Below are 24,538 nucleotides of genomic sequence, written 5' to 3' on the forward strand. Positions count from 1 at the left end.
GCGCCCGTCCACCTTCCTCGTCCGTCTTCCTCCCGACTCTCTTCACACCAAAAGCCCGCGAAACCCCTCCCCCAAGTTCCCAGCCTCACAAAACACAATAACATTCCCCATTGATTAACAAATGAATACAATTACCATATCAGCCATTCTAAAGCGAAACAACGGCGAGAGAAACACTTATCAGACAAAGAAGCATTCCTACTCGTAACAAACCAAAGAAGCCATTTTGAGTAACATACACAGGACATTGTACATACACAAGTTATGGGGCCAAGGAATGGATGGTCAATCTGACCATGTTGATGGTCAGAAGGATCTTGGAGTTCAAGCTTGTAGTACCCTGAAAGCTGCAGCAATAGTAGATAGGATGACGTAGAAGGCTCATGGCATACTTTCCTCTATAGGACTGGGCTTAGACTTTGAGTTTAAATTGCAACTTTACAATACATTGGTGAGGCTGCACTTGGAGTATTGTATGCAGTTCTGGGCATCATGCTATAGGAAGGATGTGGTCGTGCTGCAGAGAGTGCAAGAGGAGATTAATCAGGATATTGCTCAGATTGGAGTTTCAGACACTACGATGTACACAGAGGGGAAATTATCCAACACGCTACAGATTTAAAGCTGAAAATCTGCCAAGAGGGAAAAAAGCATGTGATTAGGTGTGAAAGAGAAGGAAGCACAGGAGAATCCCCATTTCTCCTTGAGTGGCGAATCTCTTCATTGCAACCTGAGTTGCATGGAAGTTGATCAAATATCAGTGAGATCAGAAATGCTTGGCTGAAAAGTTAATGTGGAAAGAATGATGAATAAACTCTTCTTAGGATTCCAGCTGGATACTGGTATTGATTTTAACCGACATTTCGATGACAAACTCTGCCAATTTCATCAGGGATGATGCCTAGGCATGTCTAGTTTGGTGGTATTTATACCCCCGTTGTCCATCCCTCCTGATTGGTTAGTCCTCATCCAATCAGGTTTCTGCTGTGCCGACTTGTTTACAATTGAATTCCAGTTCTTACTTAGAGTGAAACCTTCATCTTTCTTAAAATTCTTTTCCTCTATTCTTATTTCAATGGCTTCCTTCATCAGATAATCTGGTACTCAAGATGGCTGGCGTTTACAGAATTCCCTGTGAATGTGGAGCAGTGTACATTGGCCAGACAGGACACACAGTGGAAACACTCATCAAAGAGCACAGGAGATGTATCCATTTGGGTTACCAAATGTCAGTAGCAGAACATTGCATTTGAAATGGCCATAGGATTAATTTCAAAGGCACAAAGCTACTGTGCCACACCAATAGCTTTTGGGACCACCTGGTGAAGGAAGCCATTGAAATAAAACCAAAGGAAAAGAATTTTAACAGAGACGAAGGTCTCGCTCTAAGTAAGAACTAGAATTCAATTGTAAACAAGGTGGGACAGCGGAAACCCAATTGGATGAGGGGTAACCAATCAGAAGGGACAGACAACGGGGGTATAAATACTACCAGACTAGACACGTCCAGGCATCATCCCTGATGAAGATAGCAAAGTTAGTAATCAAAAGGTCAGTTAAAATTGATATATGCACCCGGCTGGAAGCCTGAGATGTGTTTACTCATCATATACACTGGGAAATCACCAGATCCTTTTTCGTAGGAAGGATTAATTTCAATTGTGGGCCACCAGCAGCAAAGGGAAGCTGTTGGTTGGGGTTTTCACCTAAATTGAGCAAGGACCAATGTCTGTGTGATTCCAATAATTAGGACTATAAGGCTTTGAACTAAGTCATTGAGGATGGGGTCAGGATTCAAATAAGGAAAAATTTAGAAAAAAAAAATAAGACAATAATGCAGGGTAGGAAAATGAACGATTTAACTAGAGTCCAACAGGTATGAACAGAGGATATAAACATTAAACAGTATACCCTTAATGAGAGTCAGTTGTAAAAAGACAACAAAGAAGGATCTTTATGTAACGTTCCTAACAAGGTTGGTGAATTGAGAGCATAAATGGAATAGATAAGAAATTTCTCAGAAGTGATGGTTGCAAGGTAACCAAGGATTGGAAATAAATGTTGGAATTGGAGTTGAAATTGATTTATTGGTATTGTATATACCAAGGTAAAGTGAAAAGCTTGCTTTGCAAACTGTTGATACCAGCCAGTTCATTACAACAGTGCATTGAGGTAGTACAAGATAAAACAATAACAGAGTGTACAATAAAGTGTAATGGCTACAGAGAAAATAGAAGTAGAAAATAAGATGGAAGATTATAACAAGGTAGACTATAAGGTCAAGAGAGCATCTTCTCACAGGAGGTAACCATTCAATAGTTTTATACCAGCAGGATTGAGACTGCTCTTGAGCCTGTTTGTATGTGCTTTCAGGCTTTTGTACTTCCTGTTGAAAATCTGGAATTGGAGCTGGGCAAAATAGTACAAAAGGATTAGCAGACTAAGCAGGTATAGATGAAGAATAATCACTCAAAAAATCCCAATCAGAGTTAGAATCATGACACAAGAAATTCAGTTTGAGTGGATTTCAGGAACAACAAAGGGCAGGAAAGTTTGCTGAGTGTATTATTTACAAGCTCCCAAAAAGTAACGGTGATGCAGAAATCAGTAAATTAGGGCCAGGTGTAACAATGGTGATAAAATAAACAATGACTAATGTACAGGTGGACTGGGAAAACCTAGTCTGTAATACCGTCTACCAGCCTTTCGCTCGCTGCTGCTGAAGAGGCTGGCTGCGCATGACGGTCTCTCTCCCTCCCGCTCACTGGTGAAGAAGGAAGGCTCCTGCATTTGGATGATCTCTCTCTCCCTTGCCGTTTTCCAGGGTGATGCCAGACCAGGTTTGTGCATTGGACCGTAGCTCACACCGTGATCTGTTCTCTTGTTTCTGCTTGCTCCTGCTTTTGATGCTATTTTTGAGCAACTTTGAATTGAGGTGAAAGCAGCACGCACAACACGCTGGAGGAACTCAGCAGGTCGGCAGCATCCATATGAGTGGTAATTCCCTCCCCACCCTTCCCCCATCTCAATTTCACTCTGCCTCCTCTTCCACCTCCCTCATGGTTCCACCTCCTTCTACTACCCATAGTGCTTTCCCCTTATATTCCTTCTTCACCTTTCCTGCCTATCCCCTTCTCCACCCCTTGGTCTTTCCCCTTACTAGTTTTTCACCTGGCACCTACCAGCCTTCTCCTTCCCACCCTCCCCCCACCTTCTTTATAGGACCCCTGCCCCCTCCCTCTTCAATCCTGACAAAGAGTCTCGGCCCCGAAACGTTGACTGTTCTTTTCCACGGATGCCGCCCGACCTGCTGAGTTCCTCCAGCATGTTGTGCTTGTTGCTTTTGACCCCAGCATCTGCAGAGTATTTTGTGATTTGAAGTGAGGTGGCCTGCAGATAATCAACACTCATCTGAACTGAATATGGACACTTTTGTTTTTGTGTTTTATATTCCGTGTTTTTACTCATACCTTTTGTAGCCACTGGGGGGTACAGGGGGATGTTTTTCTGTGAGTGAGTTCCATGGCTTTCTTTGTTTCGTGGTTGTCTGTGGGGAAGACGAATCTCAGGGTTATACACTGCATACATACTTCATTAATAACTCGACTTTGAATCCTTTGAAAAGTGTAGAGGACAAGTTCATGGGACACATGCATGATGTTTTGAGGAGCTTAAAGAGAGAGTGTTCATAATCCTATTTTAAGATTGGTAATACCATAGTTCAACCCAAACACAGGATCTTAATCTAAACAAAGCAAATTATTATTGTACACACAACACCTTATATTCTGTTTGAGTAGCCTCCAACCTGATGGCATGAACATCAACTTTTCAAACCCAGTAAAGCCTCACCCCCCCCCCCCGCACCCCTCACCATTCCCCATCCCCTTGGTCCTCTCTCATGTTACCTCCTTGCCCACCCATCGCCTCCCTCTGGTGCTCCTCCCCACCCCCCTTTTTCTCTTTCTTCCATTGTCTTCTGTCTCTTTCACTAATCAAATTCCTGGGTCTTTGCTTCATCCCTCCCCACCTCCAAGTTTCACCTTTTGCTTGCTGTTTCTCTCTCCCCTCTTCCCACCTTTCAAATCCACTCCTCAGCATTTTTTCTCCAGTCCTGCCAAAGGGTTTCGGTCTGAAACGTCAACTGTACTTTTTTCCATAGATGGTGCCTGGCCTGCTGAGTTCCTCCAGCATTTTGTGTGTGTTGTTTGAATTTCCAGCATCTGCAGATTTTCTCTCGTTTGCAATTAAATTATTATTGTAGTTGGCTTTGGTAGAATCTGGACCTCTATCATTGAGTATGATTGTACATAAATAATGGCTAATATTTTAAAAATTAAAATATACTTTATAATTTTCATCAATGCTTTCCCACATATTTAAGATATAAAAATCTGGTGAGAAAAATAATCAAGTTGCTGCTAAGGAGAGTAGTTAAGATAATATGAAGAAAATTTACAATTTTGCCTAAAAGAACAGTAGGCCTGAGGATTGGGGAAATTTGAAATTTATCAAAATGGTGATAAAGACAATAAAGTCAATTACGAGTAATTGTGAATGAAACATAATAAGCCTGTAAAAATATATATATAACTGCATAAAATACAAAGGTTTAGTTAATGTTAATATGAATACTTTATTGACTCTGGCAGGGCCAATTGAGGAACAAAGAAGTGACAGTGAAATTAAGCAGATATTTTGTGCTTGTTTTTGTGGAAGATGCAGAAGTACTATCAGAAATTTTAGAGAGCAACAGCAAATGAGGAACTGTATAAATCAGCAAAAGTATAAAAGGAAGTTGTAGAGCCACAGCATCATGGAAACAGGCCCTTTGGCCCAACTTGTTAATGATAATTGTGTTGTCCACCAAACTAGTCCAATCTGCCTGCATTTGGACTTCAAGGCTATCTACTAGTCTGTAGCCTTACAGGGTCATGGAGCAGTAAAACACAGAAACAGACCCTTTGAGTCCATACTGAACTGTTATTCTACCTAGACCATTCGGCCTGCGCCTGAACCTTAGCCCTCTATCCCCTTCCCTTCCATATACTTATCCAAACTCCCCTTAAATTTTGCAATCAAACTCTCATCCACTGCGTCTGCTGGCAGATCATCCCACACATCCACTACACTCAGAGTAAAGAAGTTCCCCCTCAGGATCCCATTAATATTTCACCTTTTTACATTTAACCCATGACCTCCCACTCTATAACCATATAACCATATAACAATTACAGCACGGAAACAGGCCATCTTGGCCCTTCTAGTCCGTGCTGAACACTTACTGTCACCTAGTCCCACCGACCTGCACTCAACCCATAACTCGCCATTCCTTTCCTGTCCATATACCTATCCAATTTCTTAATTTAAAATGACAAAATCAAACCTGCCTCTACCACTTCTACTGGAAGCTCATTCCACACAGCTACCACTCTCTGAGTAAAGAAATTCCCCCTCGTGTTACCCCTAAACTTTTGCCCCTTAACTCTCAACTCATGTCCTCTTGTTTGAATCTCCCCTACTCTCAATGGAAAAAGCCTATCCATGTCAACTCTATCTATCCCCCTCATAATTTTAAATACCTCTATCATCCCCCCTCAACCTTCTACGCTCTAGCCCTACCCATCCTCAGTGGAAAGGCTTGCTTGGATTTACCATCTCTATAGCTCTCAATTTTGTATACTTTTGTCAAATCTTCCCTCATTCTTTTACACTCTGGGGAATTAACTTCAGAACCAGAAGCAGAATCAGGTTTATTATCACCAGCATGTGTCATGAAATTTATTAACTTAGCAGCAGTAGTTCAATGCAATACATAATATAGAAGAAAAAATAAATAAAATAATAATAAATAAATAAATAAATAAATAAATAAATAAATAACCGTATATGTATATTGAATAGATTAAAAATCGTGCAATAAAAAAAAATATATGTTAAAAAAGTGAGGTGGTGTTCAAGGGTTCAATGTCCATTTACGAATCAGATGGCAGAGGGGAAGGAGCTGTTCCTGAGTCGCTGAGTGTGTGCCTTCAGGATTCTGTACCTCCTACCTGATGGTAACAGTGAGAAAAGGACATGCCCTGGGTGCTGGAGGTCCTTAATAATGGATGCTGCCTTTCTGAGACACTGCTCCCTAAAGATGTCCTGGGTACTTCTAACCTAATCAACCTTTTCCTGCAACTCAGGTCCTCAAATCCCCGCAATATATGTGTAAATTTTCTCCGTAGTCTTTCAATCCTTCTAGTACTTTAACAATTAATAGGACTAAAAACTAGTAATGCCATGGAACATATTATCTGAAGGCTAAGGTTCTGTCAAAGGTAATGGTGGAAACAGTGTCCTTCAAAATTCTATAGATTCTTTAGCAATTCCCACAGGCTGGAAGGTAGCAAGTGTATTATCTAAGAATAGAGAGGGTGAGATAACAGGGAACTAGTTAGCCCAATGTCCAATGCCAGTTGTAGGTAAATTATTAAGGGAATGGTAATCAAGCACTTAGCAAATTACGATGGAATTGGACTGAATCTACAAGAAAGGGAAAAATGTTTGAAAGATTTGTCAGTACTTATTGAGGTTATAATCAGCAAATTGATTAGTTAGAAAATTCTGGATGAGATGCATTTGGACTTTGACGTATATTTGGGCTTCCAAAGGCCTTCAATAGAGCACCAAACATGATTTTATAGAGCAAAATTAGAGCACGTGGGAGAGTATGATGTCATTAAATGAGAGCTGATTAATGTTCAAATACAAGATGTAGAAATAAGTATATTTTTGGAAATATATAAACAGCAGATTTTGTAAATTGGAAATAAAAACAGAAAGTGCCGGAAGGCAGTTGGAGTTCAACCCAGATAACTGTAAGGTGGTTCATTTTGGTAGGTCAAATATGATGGCAGAATATAGTATTAATGGTAAGACTCTTGGCAGTGTGGAGGATCAGAGGGATCTTGGGGTCCGAGTCCATAGGGCACTCAAAGCTGCTACGCAGGTTGACTCTGTGGTTAAGAAAGTATACGGTACATTGGCCTTCATCAATCATGGGATTAAGTTTAGGAGCCAAGAGGTATTGTTGCAGCTATATAGGACCCTGGTCAGACCCCACTTTGCTGACACAAAGATGGGAGGGAGTGTAATGAGTGCGGAGGACATTGAAACCCTGCAGGGGGACATAGATAGGCTGAGTGATTGGGCAGACATTTGGCAGATGAAATATAATACTGACAAGTGTGAGGTCTTGCACTTTGGCAGGAAAAATAATAGAGCAAGTTATTATCTAAATGGAGAGAAACTGGAAAGTGCTTCTGTGCAAAGGGATCTGGGGGTCCTGGTGCAGGAAACACAAAAAGTTAGTATGCAAGTGCAGCAGGTGGTCAAGAAGGCCAATGGAATGCTGGCTTTTATTGCTAGGGGGATGGAGTATAAGAACAGGGAGGTCTTACTGCAGTTGTACCGGGTATTGGTGAGACCACACCTGGAGTACTGCGTGCAGTTCTGGTGTCCATATTTAAGAAAGGACATACTGGCTCTCGAGGCAGTGCAGAGAAGGTTCACTAGGTTAATTCCGGGGATGGGTGGGTTGATGTATGATGAGAGGTTGAGTAGATTGGGACTTTACTCATTGGAGTTCCGAAGAATGAGAGGCGATCTTATTGAAACATATAAGATTGTGAAGGGGCTTGATCGGGTGGATGCGGGGAGAATGTTCCCAATGATGGGTGAAACTAGGACTGGGGGCATAATCTTAAAATAAGGGGATGCCATTCCAGGACTGAGATGCGGAGAAATTTCTTCACTCAGAGGGTAGTGGGGCTGTGGAATTTACTGCCCCAGAGAGCTGTGGAAGCTATTACACTCAATAAATTCAAAACGGAGATAGACATTTTCCTGGATAAAAATGGCATTAGGGGATACGGTGAGCGAGCAGGTAAGTGGACATGAGGCTAGGTTTAGATCAGCCATGTGATCTCCTGGACCAGTTTTCGATAGCCTGGATGGGTCGGAGAGGAATTTTCCAGATTTTTTCTCCTCAATTGGCAACTCGGTTTTTTTTCCCCCGGGTGATCACATGGGTTTGGGCGGGATGAATAATAAAATAAAATGGGCGGCATGGTGCCCTGTTGGTTGGCACTGTTGCCTTGTGGGATTCGGTGAAAACTAGAGTTAAGATTGGATCAGCCATGATCTTGTTGAATGGCGGAGCAGGCTTGAGGGGCCGATTGGCCTACTCCTGCTCCTATCTCTTATGCTCTTATGTTATGTAGGTTCACTTGGAGTACTGTGCTCAGTTCTGGTCGCCTCACTACAGGACGGATGTGGAAACCATAGAAAGGGTGCAGAGGAGATTTACAAGGATGTTGCCTGGATTGGGGAGCATGTTTTATGAGAATAGGCTGAGTGAACTCGGCCTTTTTTCCTTGGAGCGACGGAGGATGAGAGGTGATCTGATAGAGGTGTAGAAGATAATGAGAGGCATTGATCATGTGGATAGTCAGAGGCTTTTTCCCAGTGCTGAAATGGCTAGCATGAGAGGGCACAGTTTTAAGGTGCTTGGAAATAGGTACAGAGGAGATGTCAGGGGTAAGTTTTTTATGCAGAGAGTGGTGAGTGCGTGGAATGGGCTGTCGGTGACGGTGGTGGAGGCGGATAAGATAGAGTCTTTTAAGAGACTCCTGGACAGGTACATGGAGCTCAGCCCTAGGTAATTTCTAAGGTAGGGACATGTTCAGAACAGCTTTGTGGGCCGAAGGGCCTGTATTGTGCTGTAGGTTTTCTATGTTTCTATGTTTCAGTCAGCACGTTAAGCTGCACCCATAGAGCTACAAAGACTTAACATTTCTGGTCAATGTCCCTTCACCAGATGAAGGTTCCAATTGTCAGTCATCAACATGAAGCATTACATTTGCTTTTCTCTCCACATCTATCTGACCTGCTGGATATTTCCAACACCACCCATTTTTATTTCATATCTATTTTGGATTGGAAGGTTGTAACCAGTAGGAAACCTTAAGGATCAGGGACGTGAGTTGATTTGATCATGCTCTATGTCAATGATTGGGATGATGGTAACTAATATATTGAAGTCTGTTGACGTTAGTGCAAGTTGTCCATTTTTTATGAGTCTTCAAGGGATTAAGTTCAGTGATTGGGGCATGGTCAGGGAAAATGGAATACAAAGTAGGAAATTGACAGAATATTTTTTAAAATATTCTAAATAATAAGAGAATAAAATATTATTGTTTGAAGGGACATGGGTGTCCTTCAACATATATGACTGAAACTTAACACGCGGATAGTGTATAGCAAGCAATTTGAAAGGTAAATGCAGTTTTGATCTTTATAGCAAGAGTAATTGAGTATAGAGTATAGACTGGAATTACATAGTGCCCAGATGAGACAATGCCCAGAATATTGTGTACAGGTCTCATCTTCTTATCTAGGAAAGATTATACTTGTGATAGAGGAGTGAAACAAAGGTTTACCAGATTGATCCAAAGTTGTCTTTTGAAGAGAAGCTGATGAAAAAGAAATGGAAGGAAGTAAATGTAACTGAGAAACAAGGCTGACTTGATCAGATGGAATGAGCAATACACCTTATCCAGTAGGTGGCATTTAGAAGCCTCTAAGAGTCATTTCTTCTTTAAATTATTTTCAACGAACATGCAACCAGTTTCCGCTAACACAGGAAACAGTCAGTCCCAGCAAAAATAGTTACCCTCAGAATCAAGCTGGAGGACGTTGTATATTACAAATTTCATGTTCACTGAACAAATTTGAAACTGGTTTGAAGTTCATCAGATATTTAAAGGTGAGTTTTGCTCCATATACTTAGAAATATGTTTTAAAAGATAAAATTAGCATACGTAGTAGCACATGGAGCGAGAATAAACTACAGTAACTCAGATTCCTTTGCTGATATTGCGTACTGAGATTAGTCAAACTTCTAAAGCCATAAATGAGGTAATGAAAATTTGCAGCTGGAAAAAAAAGTGACAAGATAGCGCCTCAGAAAAATTTGCTTTGGTGTTGTAGACTACGCTCGAGTCATACTGTGAAAAATGTAAATCCTGTTATGGTCTATCTTGTAAGAAGCTGACAATAATGGCATATACCAACTCCAGTACCCAGTGTTGGCTTTCTTTCGGTTGAATTGACTTTTCTTATAGCTGTAATACTGTGTGAAGTTTCCAACCAAAATGAGTTGACAAAATAGAAATTCATAATATGAAGTATCTAGACCAAACACTAAAAATATCATCCTGGCCACATCAGAAACCAACAAATGATATTTTGGATGTCAGTATGACATTATATGTGAAGGAAAGGCAAGAGTAATTATCGATTAGGTCAAAGGAAAATTAGACATTGGTATACTACAGAACCATAATGTTTCTTTCAAGAATAGAATTTCCTGTGAATGGACAGACTGAAATATTTTAGCACAGGAGGAAAATTTCTGATCATAATCTGTGGATGTGAATGTGCCCTCACCAAATCCTCTAGTAATTCCTCCTTTAGGACAGAACCAATATATAAATTGCATTTGCAAAGCTACTACAACATCAATGGAAGATAAGTGGCTCACTATACATGGTCTGGTCTTTGAGCATCAGAGTAACTTAGCAGCAGTTCCCAAGCTTCAGTTTGGAATGCACCAGGAGTGCTTTGAAATAGAGTTGTAATTGTGCTGAGCCAGGCTTTGAAATAAAGCTGTAATTGTTAATTTATTTCCTTCAAATCTCTGGCCTATCCTTTGAATTTTCAGTTTGGAATTGTCATTTGAAGATAGTAGAAAAGACTAATCCAATGCCGCAAAGAACATATATCCAATTCTTAGGATAGCATTTTATAAGAATTTGAAATATAAACCCAGTAGGATCATTTCAAAAATATGGGCTGAAAAATAGCATATGGAATTTAATGCAGACAAGTGCAAGGTGTTGCACTTTGGTAGGACAAATCAAGGTAGGTCTTACACGGTGAATGGTAGGGCACTGAGGAGTGCAGTAGAACAAAGGGATCTGGGAATACAGATCCATAATTGGTTGAAAGTGGCATCATAGGTAGATAGGGTTGTAAAGAAAGCTTTTGACACATTGGCCTTTATTAATCAATGTATTGAGTACAGGAGATAGAATGTTATGTTAAATTTGCATAAGACATTGGTGAGACCTAATTTGGAGTATTATCTGCAGTTTTGTCACCTACCTACAGGAAAGATGTAAGTAAGATTGAATGAGTACAGAGAAAATTTACAAAAATGTTGCCGGGTCTGGAGGACCTGAGTTATAAGGAAATATTGAATAGGTTAGGACTTTATTCCTTGGAACATAGAAGATGGAGAGGAAATTTGATAGAGGTATACAAAATTACGGGAGGTATAGATAGGGTAAATGCAAGTAGGCTATTTCCACTGAGGTTGGATGGGACTAGATCTAGAGGTCTTTGGTTAGGGGTGAAAGGTGAAATGTTTAAGGGGAACATGAGGGGAAACTTCTTCACTCAGAGGGCTGTGAGAGTGTGGAACGAGCTGACAGCAGATGCGGTGCATGTGAGCTCGATTTCAATGTTTAAGGGAAGTTTGGATGGGTACATGGATGGTAGGGGTACAGAGGGCTACAGTCCCAGAGCAGGTTGATGGGACTGACCAGGTTAAATGGTTTCAGCATGGATTAGATGGGTCAAATGGCCTGTTTCTGTGCTGTACCTTTCTATGACCTTATGCCTCTATGACTCTAATACGTGGGCACATCATTTATCAACACACAGAAGAAAACCCAGCACTGCTGTAGTGGCAAAGAGGACTAATGAGATGGTATTAATAATGAGCAATTCTTTCATTAAGGCTTAATCGTGAAAACATTAACTCAGAGCAGTCTTCAAGGGGAGACTAAAGGCACTCGTCTCTCCTTGTATCAGGGTCTATTTGTGTCCAGATGAATTTGTTGCCACTTTTCTACTTCCTGTCCCAAATGTTCTGAAGTGGGAAACGGAGTAATTGCTAATAGTGAAAGACTGGCCTGCATTACCCACACAACAGCTTGCAAATGAGTGCTTGAAATTGAGGACTCATAATTCCCCTTCTGGCTAACAGAGTGTCCCCATTTCATGTTGCAGTCGCAGTAAAACTATTAACACATACTTAGTAGGTGTGGAATGGAGAGGGTTTGTGATGTGAGTTTGTTCGATGTCTTTCTTCCTAGAATGAGTTTGACGTGAAATCCAGGGTGATTCCCAGACTCACTTGGATTCTAGTTACAAAGCACAATGAGTCATGTTGATGCCAAGTAGCGAAAGCAAGGGCTGAGTCTATCATCTGCTTGATGGCAATTAACTTGACGTACATTATACCTTTAACATAGCAAAATATCCCATGACAGCTCACAGATTAAGTTGAGAGAAAGCTGAGTTCCAAAAAAGATAGCTATCCATGCGACTGTTCACTTACACTGTCTGGGGAAACGTTCAGATTTAAAATACGTAACAGTTTCCTTTTCCTTTTTCTCAAGAAAAACCATGTTTATTTTAAAATAGATGCCTGAAACATGTATTATTCTTCTTACATCTAAATGGGTCAACTGCAGTGCAAAGTAGCTTTTTATCAAGCTTTTCTGCTGCAGAGTCACGATCAGGGCCACTCAGCTACAGAGCAGCCAGGTTTTAATATGTTGTCTTCCTGTGTGAAGCACGTCTTCTGCCAAGTGAAGCTTGCTGACCCAAACTAGGATTCCTGTCATCAAAGCCCCATTGACAGGCCCTTCTCAAAATTAAGTGACAAGAAACCCCAGAAATCATGCAAAAAGTTTTCATGTTCATCAGATCAGGAGCAGCCAAGCCTGATGATGACATAAAAAAAATAGATTGGCTGCAATTGTGAGGAATTAACCTAGTAAACCATCTCTTCAGTGCATCCTTCTTTAAATAGGGAAATGAAAACCAGGGTCCAGGGTCCAGGGTCTGTCCAGCACTCTGTAAAATTTCATCAGAACCTCCTTATGTTTACACTCCATAGCAATGGTGAGGAGGACACAACAAGCCTCCAAAGTGATAGACAGTAAATAGGTTGAGTCAGTGGCCCAGAAATTAACAGGTGAATTGTAATAGGGGGAAAAGTCCAGATTATTGACTTTGGTTACTAATTTTAATATGTCGGGTGAGACTACAAAGTGTTATGGAACAAAGATATCTGCAGTATTTGCCACTAACTACAAAAGAATGGCATGCCAATTAAAAAGGTGTTGGAAGTTCGATCTTTATTGCAAGAAATGCAGAGTATAAAAATAAAGGAAGTTTTGATGTAACTTCACAGGTGCTGTTGAGCCCATAGCAAGTGTTTTGCATAGAGTTTTCATCTACCTAATTAAGGAAGGGTGTACTGCAGAGAAGGTTCACTGTGTGTAATTCCTGAGATGAATGGGTTGAAGTATAAAGAGAGATTGAACAGGCTGAGTCTATATTCACTTCAGTACAGAAGAACATCATGGATTTCAGATGAAAGGTGGGAGTTTTACAGGGACTCTGAGGGATATTTTACACTGAGTGCCTGATATAGAGAACACACTGCCAGAGGAGGTGGTGGAATTAGATATGGTTACTACACTTAAAGAGGCATTTATACAGATGATTAAATAGGCAAGGTATAGAAGAAATGTGGTCCTAATGCAGGAAACGAGATAGGCAGAAAGGTCAGCATAGATTTTGTGAGCTGAAGGGCCCATTTGCACCATTATGGGTCCAGAGAGAGGTGACCTTATTACATAGAACATAGAAATCTACAACACATAAAGGCCCTTCAGCCCACAATGTTGTGCTGACCACTACTCTTGAAGCTGCCAAGAATTACCCTACCACATAGCTCTCTATTTTTCTAAGTTCCATGTCCTATCTAAGAGTCTCTTAAGAGACCCTATTGTATCCACTTCCACCACCGCCGCTGGCAGTGCATTCCACACACCCACCACTCTTTCTGTGAAAAACTTATCTTTGACATGCCCCTTGTTCCTACTTCCAAGCATTTAAAGCTATGCCTCCTCATGTTAGCTATTTCAGCCCTGGGAAAAAGCCTCTGGATATCCACATGATCAATGCTTCTCATCATCTTATACACCTCTGACAGGTCACCTCTCATCCTCCAACGCTCCAAGGAGAAAAAGCCAAGTTCACTCAACCTATTCTCATAAGGCACGTTCTCTAATCCGGGCAACATCCTCCGCACTCTCTCTATAGTATCCACATCCTTCCTGTAGTGAGGTGACCAGAACTGAACACTGTGCTCCAAGTGGGGTCTAACTGAGGTCTTATATAGCTGTAACATTACCTCACGGCTCTTGAACTCAGTCCCATGGATAATGAATGCCATCACAACATACACCTTCTAAACAAAGCCATCAACCTGCGCAGCAGCTTTGAGTGTCCTATGGACATGGATCCAAAGAACTCGCTGATCCTCCACACTGCCAAGGGTCTTGCCATTAATATTATACACTGGCTTCAAATTTGTCCTACCTAAATGAACCACTTCACGCTTATCTGGGTTGAACTCCATCTGCCACTTCTCAGCCCAGTTCTGCATCCTATCGGTGGCCCGTTGTAACCTTTGACAACCCTCCAGACTATCCACAAAATTCCAACTTTTAATTCATCAGTAAACTTACTAACCCACCCTTCTACTTCTTTAAACAACACACACAAAATGCTGGTGGAACACAGCAGGCCAGGCAGCATCCATAAGGAGAAGCACTGTCGACGTTTCGGGCCGAGACCCTTCGTTAGGACTGACGATGTCCTGACGAAGGGTCTCGGCCCGAAACGTCGATAGTGCTTCTCCTTATAGATGCTGCCTGGCCTGCTGTGTTCCACCAGCATTTTGTGTGTGTTGTTTGAATTTCCAGCATCTGCAGATTTCCTCGTGTTTGCTCTTCTACTTCCTCATCCAGGTCATTTATAACAATCACAAAGAAGAGGGTCCCAGACAGATCCCTGTGGAAGATCACTAGTCACTGTGAAATATCTCAAATTTAAAGGAGGTTGACAATAAAGGTAATGGGAGAATGTTTCTCCCAATAAGGGTAGTCTTGAACTGGGAAAGATAGTTTTTGCCCATTTTAGTGGGAGATGAGATAAAATTTCACTTCTCAGAAAGATGTGTGTCATGAAGTTTATTGTTTTATGACAGTAATACAATGCCAGACATAAAAAATACTATAAGCCACAATAAATAAAAAGTGCAAAAATAGAAACAGCAAGGTAGTGTTCATGGATTCGTGGACGTTTCAGAAATCCGATGGTGACGGTCAGGAAGCTCATTCTAAAATGTTGTGTGCGGGTCTTCAGACCCTTCCCGGATGCAGTAATGAGAAGAGGACACGTCCCAGTGGTGAGGGTCCAACGATGGGTGTCACCTTCACGAGGGATTGCCTTTTGATGTTGTCCTTGATGGTGGAGAGGGTTGTGACGAATTCTCATAGAAACATAGAAAACCTACAGCATAATACAGACCCTTCAGCCCACAAAGCTGTGCTGAACATGTCCCTACCTTAGAACTACTCCTAATAAAGTATAGCGTCTGCCATGCCTTCTTTATAATTACATCAATATGTTGGGCCCAGGACAGATCCTCTGAGAGGCTGACACCCAGGAACTTGAAGCTGCTCACCCTTTCCACTGCTAACACCCCCCCCCCCCCATGAGGACTGGTGTGTGTTCTCCCAATTTCCCCTTCTTGAAGTCCACAATCAATTCCTCGGTCTGGCTGACACTGAGTGCAAGGTGGTTGATGTGACAGCACTCAACCAGCCAATCTAGCTCGCTCCTGTATACCTCCTCATTGCCATACGTGATTCAGCAAACAGCAGAGGGGTCATCGCTGGATTTATAGATGCCATTTGAGCTCTGCCTAGCCACTCAGTCATGAGTATAGAGAGGTTTAAGCAGTGAACTAAGTAGGCATCATTGAGGTGTGTCTGTCTTCATTGTCAGTGAGGAGGAGATGTTAAGGATCCAGGTGCAGACTGATAGGTTTTGGAGCTTGTTGATTAGTACTGAGGGGTTGATGATGTTGAAAGCTGAGTTGTAATTGATAAGCAATAGCTTGATATATATAGTATATTGCTGTTAACCAGGTGAGTGGAGAGCCAATGAGACTGCATCCACTGTAAACCTGTTGTGATGGTAGGCAAACTGCAGTGGGTCCAGGTCCAGGTCCTTAACTCAGGCAGGGGTTAGTCATGGCCACCCTCTCAAAGTATTCACAGCAGGTGTGCGTGTTTCCCAGCGATAGTCATTGAGCCAGCTCGCCCTGCTCTTCTTGGGCACTGGTATAATTGATGCCCTTTTGAAGAACATGGGAAATTCTGACTGTAGCAGTGAAAGGTTGTAGATGTCCTTGAACACTCCAATCAGTTGGTTGGTGCAGGCTAATTGCTTAGTCATAGACTCATAGAAAACTTCAGCACAGAAATGGGCTTTTCAGCCCATCTAGTCCATGCCAAACCATTTAAACTGCCTAGCCCCATCAACCATTTAAGATCTCACCCATCTCTTTTGGCTCTATGCATAAATTACCATTCTAATCTTCCTGAGGACCAATTTTGTCCATTGCAATCCTCTTGCTCTTAACATATCTGCAAAGGGTCTAAGGATTCTTCTTCACCTTGTCTGCTAGATCAATCTCATGCCTTCTGGTAGCCCTCCTGATTTCTTTCTTAAGTGTTTTCTTGCATTTCTTATACTCCTCAAACACTTCATTTGTTCCAGCCTGCCTATACCTGCTATGCACCCCCTTTTTTCTCTTAACCATGGACTCAATACCTCACAATTCTGTTGCTTATGGTTTTAATATTCTTAATGAATAAAAAGATGAGAAATATATTCGACAAATAAAGCAGCACTAAAACCATTCTCCAACCTCTCGTGAACCTTTGACCTCAGGATAAAGTATTCACACAAACACACAAAGGCTCTAGTGTGAATTTGTGACTTTCAGAGGTTGAGGACAAACCTTAAATCGTTCACAGGTATGTGTACTGCTGTCAGAGTCAAAATGTTGTGTGGGCTCTGTCACTATGCTTCTGCCCTTACAAATACCTCTCTGGGAACTTCCTGCTGAAATGGTATTTTGGATTATGATACTGACTTCCATATGTACTGTATTTCAGAAACTTCTACAGGTTCCTCTGCCACTGACCCTAAACCCTCCTCCATCTTATTACCAGAGAGCTTTGTCTTCTCCCTCCCATCACTTCTTGTAAACAAACCCTAATATCTCTTCTATTCAAACGAGTGTAGGTTGTAGATGAGGACCTTTTTCTCGGATCTCAGCTGTGAGGAATAGTGCTACTAACCTGACAGATCTGATGTATCAAGCTCATCGCAATTTTTTTCCGATCGACTGTCCATTCCTCCAGCTTTTTGTATGTTGCTCCCGATTCCAGTTTCTGCCATCTCAACTGTCTTCATTACACTATTTTAAAACCGGGATACTGAATTTTATAAATTCCTTGAGGTTATTTGAAATAGCTTGAGGGACATTAGTAACATTATATTTAAGGCCTGTAAAAAAGCAGGGGCAATTTTACAGGTCTCAAGCAGCACACACAAAATGCTGGAGGAACTCAGCAGGTCAGACAGTATCTAATAATATGAATAAACAGTCGTCTTTTCGGGCTGAAACCTTTCTTTGGGACATTTCTGTAGATGCTGTCTGACCTGCTTAGGTCTTTTGTGTGTGCTGCTTTGGATTTCCAGCATCTGCAGACTTCCCAGTGTTTATGATTTACAGCCCCCAGAAGCCTTCACTTAACATTTGCAGTACTGCTACATGACCAGATATTATCTTAAGAGAGGAAACAAACTTATGGCCACATAACAGATGAACATCATACAGATGCTCAGCTGGTAAAATTAGCAACAAAAGATACTCAAGAGCTGTTTCAGATGTGCAGCAACACATCTGTTCATGGTGCAAAGCTGTTTTAAGTTTTGACATTTCTATAAGAATAGTGAATGAAAGTCAAGAAAAAATGTTGGAAACACTGTTGGATGTATTGCTGGGGATTTCTAGCTTTATCAACTTCATTATTTATTTGGCGACAAGAGGAAGATTTAAAGAAGCTTAAAGAGATATGCTTTATTTGTCACACGTACAATGAAACATGAAAACATACATAGAAATTTACCCCCTTGTTTATTTGTCTCTCTTCCAATTAACATTTTCTGCAACCACACGTTACTTGGTATCCTATAAATATTGCCTGCCATATCCTCATCCTTCTATTCCTGAACCTCAAAACTTACTTTGCTTTTGCCAACACAGTTACATGGAGCTAATTACCTATTTTATCTAGCCTCAGGAATGTGATGTGTATTCAGAACTAGGTTTATTATTACTGATGCATGCTGTGAAATTTATTGGTTGCAATAGCAGTATAGTCCGAGACACAGAAATATCTATGTTACAAAAATTAATAAATAGTGCAAGGGACAACCTAGCCCTGCACTGCATCTGCAAGATTTTTAATGCTGTTATATTTGATCAATATTTTTTTCTTTTTATGATTATGGTAAAGTAACTAATTCTGTGTATTTGAATATGTGGAATAAAAGAGGGAATGCCTCGTACCTGTATTACATATTCATCAACCTTTGCCAAAGGAGAATTCAGAAATTGCTTATGTCAGAATAATAATTACAATGAAGGCCCAGCTATCATATTGAGGTTCTGAGATCTACAAATATTAGGTGCTCCACAACATTCTGCTTTATGCTCTTCCATCTATTGAGCACTGGATGAACAATGATTACATAGTGATTTCTATTTTTTATAAGACGTTTGAAGTTTAGTTCAGTCAGCTTTGAGCAATCTTGAGGAAGCACTTGAGATACTTCGCTTGTGCCCTAATAACTGCCCTTGAACAAAGAACAGAAGCCTTCTCTTGCATTTTTATCTCTTACTTTAAGGAACTGAAATTCCTCTAAATAAAAAGGAAGTGAGGAGTTCCATATTGTCAATAAGAAAATCTGCAGATGCTGGGAATCTGTGCAACACACAAAAAATGCTAGAGGAACTCAGCAGGCCAGGCAGCATCCATGGGAAAGAGTAAACAGTAAATTTCAGGCTGAGAACCTTCATCAGGGCATATCAGTTCCATATTATAGGTGAACTTTCAAGTTTATTTTTCAAAGCTAGGGGATTGAAGGGTTTGAGTGTAGACTAAAGAAAGCATAAACATTTTGTACACCTCTCTCAGGCCGCCAGTATCCTCCTTTGCTCCAAAGGGGAAACCCTAGTTCGCTCAACCTATGCAGCCCTTTGGTCCAGGCTGCATCTTGATAAATCTCCTCAGCACCCTTTCTTAAGTTTCCACATCTTTCCTATAATGAGGCAACCAGAAATGAATATAATACTCCATGACCATAAGACATAAGAGCAGAATTAGGCCATTTGGCCCATCAAGTCTGCTCTGCCATTCAATCATGGCTGATACTTTATTACCCTCCTCGGCCCCAATCCCTGGCCTTCTCCCTATAATCTTTGATGCCGTGTCCAATCTATCAAGCTCTGCCTTAAATATACCTAATGAACTGCCCCCCACAGCTGCCTGTGTTAATAAATTTCACAAATTCGCCACAAATTGGCTAAATAGATGCCCCTCTATCCTGAGGCTGTGCCCTCTTGTCCTAGACTCCCCTACCATGGGAAACATCCTTTCCACATCTATTCTGTCTAGGTCTTTCAACATTCAAAAGGTTTCAATGAGGACCCTCTTATCCTTCAAAATTCCATTGAGTACAGACCCAGAGCTATCAAACGTTCCTCATATGATAACCTTTTCATTCCTGGAATCATCCTTGTGAACCTCATCTGAACCCTCTCCAATGCCAGCATATCTTTTCTTCGATGAGGAGCCAAAATCTGTTCATAATACTCAAGGTGAAGCCTCACCACTGCCTTATAAAGCCTCAGCTTCACATCCCTGCTCTTGTATTCACGCCCTCTTGAAATGAATGCTAACATTGCACTTGCCTTCCTCACACCAATTATATTTGTAAGTTAACCTTTAGGTGGTTCTGCACAAGGACACCCAAGTCCCTTTGCACCTCAGAATTTTGGATTTCTCTCTATTTAAAAAATAGTCTGCACATTTATTTCTTCCACCAAAGTGCATGACCATGCATTTTCCCACATTGTATTTCATTTGCCACTTTCTTGCCCATTCTCCTAATCTGTCCAAGTCCTTCTTCAGCCTGCCAGTTTCCACAACACTACCTGATCCTCCACCAATCTTTATATTATCTGCAAACTTGGCAAAAAGCCATCTATTCCATCATCTAATTCATTGATATACAGCATAAAAAGAAGTGGCCCCAATACTGACCCCTGCGGAACATTGTTAGTCACTAGCAGCCAACCAGAAAGGATCCTTTTATTCCCACTCACTACTTCCTACCAATCAGCCAATCCTCTAACCATGCCAGTAACTTTCCTTAATACCATTAGTTCTCATCTTTCTTTTTTTTACATGCTTGAAAAAGCTTTTACTATCCACTTTAACTTTGTTTGCTAGCTTGCTTTCATATTTCATCTTTTCCCTCCTACTGATTCTTTTAGTTGCTCTCTGTAGGTTTTTAAAAGCTTCCTAATCCTCTGTCTTCCCGCTAATTCCAAGTGTGGTCTAACCAGAGTTTTACAGAGCTCCAACTTCACCTTGTGGCTCTTGAACTCAATCTCTTAACTAATGAAGGCCAACACACCATACCCTTTCTTAACAACCTTATGTGCATGTACAAGAGATGGATAAAGAAATGCTTCTCCCAGCGTTTCTCATTTGTTTGTAGGACTACTTAACCAATTCAGAGGGACGTGTTAAATATTGATATACATATCTGGTCATGAGCGTCCACAGGCACCCTCATGGGGCTTGTGCCCCTGAGGCTTGCCACACATTACCCCTATCCTTATTCCTTCTCTAACCTCACACTTGCCCCCATTCCTGGGGAGTTTACGAGGAATTCACTGGGCAGCTACAAATTCAAGAGCGCCTGTATATTTCAGAAACTTTATAAAGGCTGGACCTGAAAATTAATTATTTGAGGGATTTCTCATCATGTTTTGGAAATAAACAATTTGTTTAAACCTTTCTTGTGTGATCCAAACCATGATGAAAATTAGCTGAAATTGAAGACCGTATTTTGAAAGGACCTGCAGAAAAGAAAAACTATTGTTTAGAATTTAATTCTTGTCCTCTGTTTCTCTCTCTCTGAGTCTGTAATGAAAAGTATTACTAACAGCTGCTAATTCAATTCTGAAATTACTATATATTAAAATTTAACCTCTTTTCAATGGTCTAGAATTTAAAATATTCATTGGATTCAGGCAGTTCAAACATTTAAAAGGCCATCAAGTTTCAAAGTGTGTTTGCCTTACAGTACTTACAGGGAATTGAAACAACAAATAACTTGAAAATTAGAAAATACTGGAAATACCTATTGGATTACATAACATCTGCGGGGAGAGAAATAAATTTAACTTTTCAGGCTAACAGATTTTTTTTCATCAGAACCAAAACAAGACAAGGAAAGTTGTTAGGTTAATTGGCAGTTGTAAATTGTTCCTAAAGTTGACAGCTGGCGAGAGAATCAGGGGGAGGAGGGAGGTAGGAATTGATAGTGGTGTGAGCCAAAATTAGAGTTAGATGGCATAGGTGCAGTGACAAGAGAGCCTGTTTCTGTGCTGTACAACTCTATGAGTTTGAGTCCGTGAGAGCTGGAGAATGAGGGGACCAGAGGAAAGATCAAAAGAGGGTGGAAATCTGGGGAAATAATTATCAAGTGGCATTATGACAAAGAGTTTATAGTATTAGGACAAGAAATAAAAGATGAGTCCTGAGGAAGTATAAGTAGCAATAGAAAGTCATCAGTAGCCGATGTCTGAAATGAATTTTGCATTGACTGCGAATAATCTAATTGCTGAATAGACACTGAACATTTTCACAAAAATAGTTGAGTAATTGTGAGGAGAAAGGAAAATCAAGAGAACCCTGACATATCTGTAGGGAGTAGATTCATAGGAGATTATACCAAATCCCTCTCATATGATCATTGATACCCCTTTTGCAGGCTAATATTGAAAAATGCTTAAATAAGCAAATGCAAAATTTAAAAATGGTAATTAAAGAAACTACAGATGCTGGAAATCTGACCTGCTGAGCATTTCCAGCACTTGCTGATTTTAATTTCAGACTTCCAACATTTGCAGTTCATTTTGAATTTTCATTTACTGTTCCTGCATTGTAAGTATTCATTGTTCAGTGCTGCAGGGGTCAGACAGCAGTGCACAGGTGGTGCTTCTCAAGAAGTGTGGCCACCTAGGATTAAGCAACATGACAAATTAAAAACTACCTCATTTAGATTTTTTTATCAGGCAGTTTTGAACAACGTTCGCAGCATGAAGGCTTGCTAAAAAGTATCATGAATTAGAGATGAGGTAATGTCATTATAAGAGTTTACAGCACAGAATGAGTTTATTATGCCCATCCTGCCTCTGCCATCTAATTAAAAGAGTTTACAGTCATTACTTTCTCCTTTATCATTTCTTTTTTATCCCCTTACTTTTCTTATATCTGACCTTCCTCAGACGGTCTTTAGGGTTGAGTTGACTTGTTTTCACTGCATTTTCTGAAGGTTTCAAAGTAACTGATGAGCCCTATGTGAGATCTTCAGACTCAGCAAACGGAGGGGAAGATGGGACTGGATAGGGTGGATGGTGGATTGCTTGGGATCATTCCACACTCCCTCCACTGATCATGCTTGGCCTCTCCCTGCCCTGTCGCTTTTCTACCAAGTTGACCAGGCTCCGGCAAGGAATCGCCCGCCTCAGTGATTCCTTTCTTTGAAGTTTCCGAAGGTTTCCTTGCAATCTCTTGTCAATGTGGAGCTTAGAATGGAAGTCTGGTTTCAGGTATTATGTATGCAGAACAGGACACTGATACTGGTTTGCCAATTCTTTTTTGCCAATAGTGGATTTGATAGATTTTATGAAAGCAATGTAAGGTTTATTGCAGTGTTTTGAAGTATATAAGTAACCCACTCTCTAGAAGATGCTTCTAGGCATTGCTTCTCTACTTCCAGACAATGTGCGTGCTCTGAGGCTGAGCTCCAGACCATTGTAGATCCCTTCATACTCATGCATGAGAGTATAGGCCTCCTGCTTAATACATAACTGTTTTCCCTTTACAAATTTTGGTTATATCATGACTGTGTACCTTCAGCCTGTCTATACTCATTTTGATTTTATACACATTCCTGTCTCACTTAAACAATGTATTACGGTAAATAAAAAAACTGTGAACCTCTGCTCTCTTATGATGAAATGCATAAGAAATAACATGGGGAACTTTTGATTGTGTAGCTCAGTGAGAAAGGCAAAGAGGAAGTGTATATGGTAATATCATGAAATGTGTGATGAACAAGAGGGTAAATTATATTTGCACATAAACACAAAGTACACTGCAGATACTGTGGTCAAATCAACATGTACTCAGCAGATCGGGCAGCATCTGTGGAAACCAGCAGTCAACGTTTTGGGCCGGGGCCTTTTGTCAGGACTGAAGAAGGATGGGGCAGGGGCCCTATAAAGAAAGTGGGGGAGAAGGAAGGTGCCAGGTGGAAAACCAATCAGAGGAAAGATCAAGGGGTGGGGGAGGGGAAGCAGGGAGGGGATAGGCCGGAGAGGTGAAGAAGGAATATAAGGGGAAAACACTATGGGTAGTAGAAGAAGACAGAATCATGAGAGAGGTGATAGGCAGCTGGAAGAGGAGGCAGAGTGGGAGTGGGATGGGGGAAGGGAGAGGGAGGGAATTACAGGAAGTTGGAGAATTCAATGTTCATACCAAGTGGCTGGAGACTACCTGGACAGTAGTCCATACATGGCCTGCTCTACTGCCATGATGAGGCCAAACTCAGGTTGGAGGAGCAACACCCCATATACTGTCTGGGTAGTCCTCCCCCTACCTTCTTTATAGGGCCCCTGCCCCCTCCTTCAGTCCTGACGAAGGGTCTCAGCCCGAAATGTTGACTGCCTGATTCCATGGATGCTGCCAAACCTGCTGAGGTCCTCCAGCGTGTTTGTATATATATATATATATACACGTACTTCCTTCATATCACTAACAATTCTGTCTCCTGGAGTCCATGCATCTTGATAGCTTTTTAAATAATCCTTTTATTAGCTGCAATGTTGGAGATTCAGTATTCCTTTCATAACTGCGATCATTCTGATCTTAGAGTTGGTAAGAGACAGTCTTTTCACTACTCTGCTTCACAGGCTGGTTGTTGTTCGAATTTGTCCATCTGTCAGGAGTTGACACACCCAGGTAGAAAGATGGGGATCCTGTATCAGAAGCTCACAGTGTATAAGAAAAGATTGCAAAAAATATTTTTCTTGCCATTGTGTGGCTAGACCACACCACACCCAGTCGATTCATTTACAAACGAACATGTGTCTAACGAGTAAACACACAATTCTCAACCATTATTT

At 41.0% G+C, this 24,538-nt stretch overlaps 1 protein-coding gene and 1 long non-coding RNA gene across 2 annotated transcripts in view; one reads left to right on the forward strand and one right to left on the reverse strand.

The window, feature by feature from the left end:
- Positions 1–314: 314 nt before the first annotated feature.
- On the reverse strand, positions 315–17,435 carry LOC140732287 (uncharacterized). Its single transcript, XR_012100035.1, has 3 exons — positions 17,346–17,435; positions 3,471–3,547; positions 315–517 (listed from the first exon to the last, which is right to left on the reverse strand). It is a non-coding gene; the product is annotated as an uncharacterized lncRNA (long non-coding RNA).
- Positions 9,692–24,538, forward strand: part of apbb1ip (amyloid beta (A4) precursor protein-binding, family B, member 1 interacting protein) — a 138,319-nt gene continuing 123,472 nt past the window's right edge. Inside the window, exon 1 of the mRNA XM_073054690.1 lies at positions 9,692–9,811. The gene's annotated coding sequence lies outside the window, so the exon portion shown is untranslated. The remainder of the gene's footprint in view (positions 9,812–24,538) is intronic.

This window comes from Hemitrygon akajei, chromosome 8 (genome assembly GCF_048418815.1).
Source record: "Hemitrygon akajei chromosome 8, sHemAka1.3, whole genome shotgun sequence".
Classification (NCBI taxonomy): Eukaryota; Metazoa; Chordata; class Chondrichthyes; order Myliobatiformes; family Dasyatidae; genus Hemitrygon; species Hemitrygon akajei.